This window comes from Gavialis gangeticus, unplaced genomic scaffold, assembly GCF_001723915.1.
Source record: "Gavialis gangeticus isolate Ggan-Ray unplaced genomic scaffold, GavGan_comp1, whole genome shotgun sequence".
Taxonomy (NCBI): Eukaryota; Metazoa; Chordata; order Crocodylia; family Gavialidae; genus Gavialis; species Gavialis gangeticus.
Window position 1 is genome coordinate 43911072 of NW_017729008.1, and position 7202 is coordinate 43918273.

The following is a 7202-nucleotide window of genomic DNA, read 5'->3' on the forward strand; positions in this document are numbered from 1 at the left end:
AGCTCATCCTGGGATGGGAGTCATGGGGAAAAGCAATGGATGCCATCAAGAAGCACCAAGCGGTGTGCAAGACAGTCTGCCACAAAGTGGGGAACGTGCAGCTATCCCAAGTGCTTTAAAGGAGGAGGCCGACAAAGATCTAAGTAGCGTGAAGAAGAACCGCTAAGCCCCTGGCCTGAAGGGGAACCATTAGCAGGCACAGCCCAGGGGAGGCCACGATCCTAGGTGTCCCCTGACTCGCAAGAACAGGCCCGTTCCCAGACCGGAAGACGTAAGAAGCAGTGAAGATGTAAGATGTCAGCGGTACTGCTACAGACGCTGGTTTTTTTTAAGTGCATTTTCACCTGACAACGTCCCTGTCACATGGATTTAGTAGAGCGAGGGCTCAGGAGTTGGTGCCACAGCAAAGCTGGGCCAGCATCTCCTCCTGAGTCCACCCGCACTCCCGGCCCTATGCAACTTGCTGGGCTCCCAATCATTCATGCCCCTTGTCCGTGGACCTCGTACCTACGTGGGATTCTCCGTACCAACGATTAAAACGCCGATCAAGCAAGACCTGATGCGCAGCCCTGGCACTTCTAAAAAGATTAGATTTAGGACCACCTTTTTAGAAATTGATCCCCACATACATTAGCAACTGGCGCGTTACCCGGTCTGAATTGGACTGCGCCAAACCCCCAAATGACTTTTCTAGTCCAGGAGCCCCTTAAACCCAACCTGGGGTCCTTCTGGAGCCTTTCCTTCATGCCCAGAGCACCTGCCACATCGCCGAGCGTGGCCTGGTAGCCCCAGGGCCTGCTGACTTGTCCCACACAATTGTACGGCCTGGTCCCGCCAGCTCCCAGACTAAGCTCTGTTTCTCCTCCTTCCCCGGCACAGTTGTTACCACGAGGTGGCTACGTGGGGGGTGATCTGTGAAAGCACTAAGGTTGGGTATTTAACTAGTCAAAAATCACCAATAGATCCAAATAATACACAGAAAAAGCACAACCTTTCCATTAAAAATATGTCAACACAATAAAAAAACATTTCTTTCAAACTGTAAAAAAAATGTAGGTTCCCCCCCCATAAAATTGCTATAATCTTTGACCAGTCAAAAATTATGAATTGTTTGGTGGACAATATTTGACCGGACAGTTCACTGGCTCGCCAAACCTAGAAAACACAGCGAAACACTGAAGAAACACCAAAACTAAACCAAAAACAGGACCGTTGTTCTTTCCTCTAGGCCTGCACATCCCTCGCAGAAGCAATTCTTTCAAACCCCCAGCCCTTTCTGAAGTGAAGTCCGCTCCCCTCGGTATGCTACGCACCTCGTGCTTCCAGTCAGGTGCGCAAGCCTAGCCTGGTTACATCTTCATCTGACTGGAGCGGAAAAAGCAAGGGGTAAAGTTACGTCGGAGGTAATGCTCTCAGAAGTGAATTATGGGGAGGAGGGAGACCTTGATGGTGTACCACTTACAAATCTGCCACAGATCCCCCAAAACACACACACATCCGCACACCCAGCACACCTAAGATACACAGCACTCTCCAGCCCATCACCGCGCTGCCACTCCCAACCAAAGCTTCACGCGCTGCTTTCCCCCACGCGCTAATTCTTTGGAATTGAAGAGCAACCGAGAAAGGGGAAGGGACCAGTCGCATTTCAGACCTCTTGCCTATTCCGGCTTTGGAGGCCCAAGTTTAAGAGCTGACTGTATGCCCAGTGGAAACATCCCGTTCAGAACGTAAATATGGGTAACAGCTAAAAATCAAATACTTGGGCATGAGTTTTTAATCACTTTGTCATTGTTTTGAACAGTCTGATGAAAAGCTGGCTGCTATTCCACTTAGATGATACTCACCCCACATGATGCGTGTGGCAATTAGCAGTACGCACGTGACACACGACTCGAGTTTTAATGTTCTTGTCATCGCAACCACCTGTGGACCACAACAGGATTTCTGGTATTCTTTCAAGGGAAGAACTGGTTCCCTTAGCTAACTCCCTGTCCTTGGACGTAGCAGGACTCCCAGTGCTTTCACGGAGGGAAACGCACTCCATTTCCTACACACGGAGCCCCAGGTTTCGCCCGTGTCTCCGGTGTAAAGGATGTTTACTGAGAACAACTGCGAAGGGCCACTCAAGTCTTTAGAAACGGCTCTGCCTTTCTCACGTCCCCATACGTTCCTACCGTGTATTATTCCAGGCCATTTTCACACCATGACCCAAAGTCCCAAGGTGTCTGCCAGGCAAGTCCAGGGAAGTAGCTAGCCAGCAAGGAAAATGGAAAGGGTCCTGCTGAGCTATTTTTCTTTTCATTCCAGTGGGGGTGGGCTGGGAAGGATGTCGTCTTTTCCGCTTTTTCTGGCTACATGGGGGGGAAAAGAACAGGTTGGTGCAAGACTGCTTCAGAAAAAATGAGGTTTGGTGAATTCATAAGAGGGGAGACCAACATCTTAATTTGAGACAGGCAAATGAGGTCAAAATGACACCATGCCTTCAAGGGACTCATGACCTGTGTTGAGGCTGTGGGAGAGACCCCAGAAAGCCCACAGCGGGGCAGAACGCTCACGATGCTCCGGACTCCTGTGCAAAATCTCTGGGTTTGTCTCGTGAACCATGTTTGCAGGCCTCAGGGGCCAACATTGTGTGGTGGCCCGGTCAAGAATCGCCGGCTTGTGCCGCGTCCTCACAACAGGAAGTGGTTTGTAAAGCAGCCGCTAAGTGCTGCGCCCAAGGGCTCAGGCCTGGTAGCAGGGCAGCGTGGTGATCTCACTTTTCCAATAAGGGAGTACCGGATAAAGGCCTCTGCGCACAAGTCTGAGCAGACTGCAGCATCCGTGAGAACACCGGGGCACCTCGGTAAATCACATCCAATATAGCTTCAGTTAAAACCTTTTCCCTCTGATCGTGCAAGCACAAGCATGTGCAATGTGCGGGTGCAAAGCAGGCTTGCTGCCAACATAGCACTCATTAGGCAATGAAAATGTCCGCACCAGAGCTGATGCTCCATTCCCAACTGCAGCATTCAAGAGACCTCAAATGATAAAAACAGAATTGAGTTCTATTAAAGGAAGTTGTGTTGCTATTTATGAGCTTCCAACGTGCCCAGAGTTCATTTGTCCCTGTTTGGTTGCACTAAACAATCCAATTTAGGAGATACTTTCCTAAAACACAGCAACAGTGTCCTGCTGCGTAAACAGATCCAGTTAGGATTACCAGACCTTTGAAAAACTAGATTTAAAAAACAAATTGAAACTACATAAAAGAGGCGTTCTCCGTGAAGCTGCAGCTGAGATGCACCATTGCCCATTGAGCATCACTTACGCTGGCCCCATGGCAACAATGTCCAGCAATAAAGCTGGAAAGGGTCCTTAGGAAGTCAACGGGAGATGGTACAAGCCAAGTGCTGGAGAAAAACCTTAGTGCCCTTCCCTCAGCTCAGCCGAAGCCCTGTCTACCGACGGGCTATGTCCTGCAGTGCCTAGTACTTTGGCACCGAAGCCCTATGCAAAAATCAGCAGCAGAGTCACTGTGGGGACAGATTCAAGCATGAAAAATCCCATCAGCATGACTTTCCTGACCAGAGGAAACCGGGTCTTGTGTGAGCAGGCAGAGGAAGATGTGGCTGCTACTTACCAAGCTGTTCCATGAAGACAGGGCTATTCCAAGCCATCCCAAAATGCCCAAAAGACAGATTCACACAGCTGCATCGTTGGGCAGCCTTTCACAGGGTTTAGCTTGTTGTGGGTAAGCCTAAGGTGGGCTCAGACCAAGCAAAGGGGCACGGAAACCTGTGCATTCCTGTATCACCTCGCTTTGAATCTCTGCCAGATTTTGCACAATATTAACTCTATCAGTCTGAAATTCACTGATATTTCAGTGGTTTCAGCGGGATTTTTAATTTTTTTTTTTGTACAATGGAATCGACACCTCGCGACCACATGGACTTATAACAGAGTACAAGTTCCTGTCCTTGCAGACTAAAAAAGAAAAATCCACAAAGCAAACGATTTAACCCATCTGCTAACCTGTCTCTCTTATGCACAAGCCACCCCAGCAGGTGGCAGGTCCCAAATCACCTCCGCTTGATCAGTCAGACCAAACACCGGACAGGATGCCTGGAAACTACCCGAGAGCCCATTGGGATAGTGGAGCACTTCTGCTCTGAGCTAGCAGGGTCCCCAGCTACTAACAGCCCTGCAGAGAGCCTGGGGTCTAAATCCAAGGCATGGATCAAACTAGCAAGACCCGCAGCTGAAGACTGGTCAGAGCTTGGGGAAAAAAAATACCACGGGGTTTTAAAGGTACTCAGCTGATGCCCCACTCAGCATCTGTACACCTGAGTGGTGCATAGGTCTCGCTTTCAAAAGTGACTTGGGCATTTGGGAACAGCAGCCTCTTTGCAAGTCAATAGGTCTTGAAAGCCCAAGTGCTTAGGTCGCTTTGGAAAATGAGACCTACATGAAGTGCAGGTTGAGATGCAACCCCCTCAGAGCCAGGCTATAGATTATATCAGGTAGTCTGAGCAGCAGGGCTTCAAAGCATCCCTCTGTATGTCGAACTGGGACACCGCGCAACGAAGACGGACCACAGAAGGTCACGATCCTAAAGGCAAGAGAGAGTCACCCTCAGTGAGAGGCTACAAGCCACCAACAATGCCAAATCTTGCGGTAAATGCTGTTGGCTCGGAAGTATATTTAAGAAAATATCACAGTGCCACTAACTGATCATTTTTCAGCTCTTCACTGTTTTGTGGGCGCGCGTTTTTTTTGTCTTTGACCCAGTTGAACCCATCTGTAGCGGACTGCTGGATTGCACCGATGTGTACAGGTGGGCAGAAACAAACACGCACACTCTCTCTCTCTCTCTCTCAAACCCCTGAGTTGGCCTCTGCTATTCTTCAGCCATTTCCTGCAGGCTGTGAATATTTCTTAAGGAAAAAAACAAAAAACGACGCCCCAGTCACAGAAAGCCTCTGCCAATTGTTCAGAAATGGCAATTAAAAGAATGAGCTAGTGATGTCCAAACACCCTCAAGTGGAGCAAGCAGCACCGTACAGCACCCCTACGCTGCCAGCTCACTACCGTACCCTTGAACAACCAGGCGTGTGTGATGCCACGCAGCCACCTTGGCATTATTTTTGCCCATGACAAGCCCTCCTCCTGCACCAGGTAAGAGAAAAGGAAGAGGTCACTCAAGAAGTCAGCGTGTCAGTGTCACAAGATCCATCCAAAAGATTTTCTTTCTGAGCTGGCACTGGGGAAAGGACAAATAGGTGAATCGTGCAGGCCTGGTGAGCTTGTAACCAGAGAGAAAGACTCTTTTGGACCGGGAATGAAGTGCTAGAGGCGCAGTTGCAGAGAGCTGATGTTGGGGCGAAAAAAAAAAAAGAAATAAATAAAAATCAAGAAACCATTGAAAATGGCAGGTTTCATTTTGCTTTACAAAAAAAAAAGATCAGCTGTTTGGAAGTGTGAGCAGAGCTCAGTAGTTCAGGGCAAGACCACTGCTGTGGGAAGAACAAGAGGAGAAGAAAATCCTATTTTTACTACAGCGGTGAAAAATGACAAGAGCTGCTGGAACAGCAAGCTGAAATCTAGCTGAAACAACTAAAGGCCACAGGTATTACGCTGCAAAAAATCAAATCTCTTTGCTTGTCCCATCACCGTCTTCAAGGTGACCCTGGCCACCAGCACTTCCAGGGGACCCCGCAGACACCAGAGCAAAGTTATTGCTGCCCCGCTCAGATGACCTGACAGCAGAGTGAACAGGGGCTGCTCACGTCTCCCTGGGGCTGGGGTCACACCAGCGAGATGCAGGAAAGGAGGCACGACACAAAGGGAGGCAGAAAAACCTGCCCTGCCCGGCACAGGGTCGAGCATCCCGAAACCCTATTTTTAGGTACAGCTCCAGCAGCTACGGAAGGAGAAGGGAGATCAGGGAGCTCTGGCTCGGAGAACGGGCTAAGCATCTGGACCATTCTGCAGGAGACTTTCAGGGACCAGCTTCTGAGGGTGGCTGCCACTCGGCCTCTTGCCTGAGGCAATTTGAGGACTACCTTTGAGAGGGTTTCAATCACAGCTGGCTGGGACTTCTATGATGGCAGCAGATAATGAAAGCACACTCGTTAGCTCCTTGCTTTCTTTAAATTCCCACCTACCTCCGAACTTCATGCCCCGCCACCGCACAACCCCAAACACTTTCACTGACAAAGTCGATAGGTCTGAGTTTTCTTAACTGAATAATCTTCAGAGGACACTACAAGGCTGGTCGCTGCCCTGAGTCTGCCTCGCACTGCTCTTCCAGCTGCAGCATGATAACTAAGCAGTGAAAATGGGATGATAAAGAAGCTCAGTTGTGTTGCTGATGGGTCCTCCAGCTGCGGGCATGGGATTTTATAGCTGTTGCCTTGGGATCTTTTGTGGACAAAGTATTTTTTTTAAGACAGGTGAGACTGATCACAACCCACTTAATTGTGTTTCTGCAAAGGGATATTTTATTTAAAACCTGAACTTGGAAATGAGGGCTGAAGGGACCTCAGGAGGTCACATCTAGTCCAACCCCCTGCTCCCAGCAGGACCAGCCCCAACTATATCAATTCAACTTTGATTTTCCCCCCATCATGGCTGTATAATTTGAGAGCAGGCCGTACCACTTCACAGGAACTCACACCTGAGAAACGGACCCCTGATTTCTCAGGCTGTAAGCACAGGTCTCCTTGCTACCGGCATTCATTTTCTGTATTTTCTCTGGCATCTGTTCCCCAAATTCTGCAGAGAGCAACTTGAAAGAATTTGGATAAAGACCTCTGGACAAAGGCAAGGCAGGTACTCCGACGTTACACATCCCCACCCATCCAGATCTGCCTCGTACCTCTCTACTGCAGGATTATCTCACAGAAACCCCCCCCCAGTTTTCCCTTCAACATTCATTTCTTTGCCAATGTAATACCCTGGTCTTGAACAGAGCGGTCACGGATGCTTGAAAACGATCAGCTGACACCACAGCCCAGATGGCTCCCCAGTACAAAGACTGCCGAAGGGAAGAAAGGATTTTTTTCACAGTCCAACCAGCTTTAAGGAGAGTTGTTGTTAAAATCCACAAACTGGTAAATGCCAGCTGAACTGAACAGGTTTCACTACCAAGTGTGCAACCAAGTCCCCGGCTTCCAATGTGAAAGCACGCTGGCAGGAGGAGTATGTCACGGCAAGGG